At 39.8% G+C, this 1,789-nt stretch overlaps 1 long non-coding RNA gene across 1 annotated transcript in view; it reads right to left on the reverse strand.

Annotated features, from left to right (window-relative positions):
- Positions 1 to 330: 330 nt before the first annotated feature.
- LOC116080486 overlaps positions 331 to 1,789 on the reverse strand; it is a 2,200-nt gene continuing 741 nt past the window's right edge. The window contains exon 2 of the long non-coding RNA XR_004114456.1: positions 331 to 1,326. This is a non-coding gene — a long non-coding RNA (uncharacterized LOC116080486). The remainder of the gene's footprint in view (positions 1,327 to 1,789) is intronic.

Raw genomic sequence — 1,789 nt, forward strand, 5'->3', positions numbered from 1 at the left:
AGCACTGACTGCTCTTCTGAAGGTCCTGAGTTCAAATCCCAGCCACCACATGGTGGATCACAACCATCTGTAATGAGATCTGATGCCCTCTTCTGGTGTGTCTGAAGACAGCTACAGTGTACTTACATATAATAATAAATACATCTTTTTAAAAAAGAAAAAAAAAAGAAAAATCACAAGAGTACAGAAACAGTGACAAGTTCTAAGAAGCGTGACATCTACCCAGCTAACATCCACTTCTTTTTAAAGCAGAAGTGGTCTGGCCATCTGTTTGGTTGACCTATTAGTCTGTTGTGACTGCTGAAACACATGCAGTCCCTTAAAACAACATCTGTCTGAGAGTTAAGAACTTCAAAGTTTATTTCAATGGGCTGAAATTAAGGTGTTGGCTGGCCTATGCTTCCTCTGAAGATGTGGGGTTTTTTTTTCTTGCTTTCCCCCAGAATTCCTGTATTCCTCACTTTGTGGCTCCCGCCTTCCATCTTCATGGCAGCAGCATCATCTTCCATGGGTCATTGCTTCCACCATCATATCCAATCTCCCCTTCATTGGTTCCAATGTCAGTGTCTTCTGAGACTCTGGCCCTCTTCCTCCCTCTCCAATCTTTGTGATTTCTTTGATCCTATCTGAACAACCCAGGATAATTTTCTCCATGTCAAAATCTTCAGCACATTGGCAATGTCCCTTTAACCGTGAAATGTAGCATGAAACCGTTCCCAAGGTTAGGACATTAGCAACTCTCAAGGGCCACCATGTGTTTCGCACATTTTAGAGAGATGAACTGCATGGGAAGCTATCTGGATCTATGAAAAGCCTATGAAAGGATTTTACTGAAGAATATGAAGTCTCCATTAAAAAAATTAAAAGATTTGTAAAAGTCCTGAAGTACTGTTAGTAGCCCACAAAAAAAATACCCTCACTGAATTATGCAATAAGCTTCTGAAGATCTCAATAAAATGGGAACATACTGTATTGTAAAGTGGTGTCCATCTGTAGCTAATTCTGACCTGTTTGTTGAACTACAATGTCCATATTTTTCTTATGTTCACTCTAGCCTGCCCTGCCACTAAAAGCTTCTTTATGGTGTGAACTCATTGGAAAGGGCTAACGGACACAGCATGGGCAAAGACAAAGCATCTGGAGTCATGGTGAGATTGTATGTGATGAACTATGTTGAACACCTTAAAATACTATTGTATTATCTCCCTAAAATATGCTTACACCTGTACATACATGTTAATATGTGTCCATATTGTGCAATTTCTATGGCAGGGGCATCTAAATGTTGCTGCTTGCCAGATTTTTGTTCGATTCTTTTTAATGCCTCTGTAAAGACAAGACAATAAGAACAACTTTTTAGTGAGAATTTCCAAGTTTTCAGGTGAAGGTTTTGCCTAGTGGAATGGCTATGATATTACTATCACATAGAACACTTTAGTTATATTAATATATTTGGCAGCTTGTATAACACCTTCCAGTACTGACAGCTAAACATCGAGGACAGATACTTTCAGGTCAGCTCCAACTTGATTCTTTCAAGCCCCAGACTCAAAGAATGTGTTGTCTTCAGCAATCAGGTCTACCTTCAAGCTCAAGTGGGCAGTCAAGGATAATGGCAATAACCTATATTGTTTGAGGAGTCTCTTAGACAGCAGCTTCCTTAACCATCAACACCAAAGGAGGTTTTCCATGTCTAGCACTTAGATGTTTTTGTAAGATGGTCTACTGCTTCTGGAGTTACCACATGCAGTGTAACTTCATTCTCTCTCTCTCTCTTTCTCTCTCTCTC

This window comes from Mastomys coucha, unplaced genomic scaffold, assembly GCF_008632895.1.
Source record: "Mastomys coucha isolate ucsf_1 unplaced genomic scaffold, UCSF_Mcou_1 pScaffold6, whole genome shotgun sequence".
Lineage (NCBI taxonomy): Eukaryota > Metazoa > Chordata > Mammalia > Rodentia > Muridae > Mastomys > Mastomys coucha.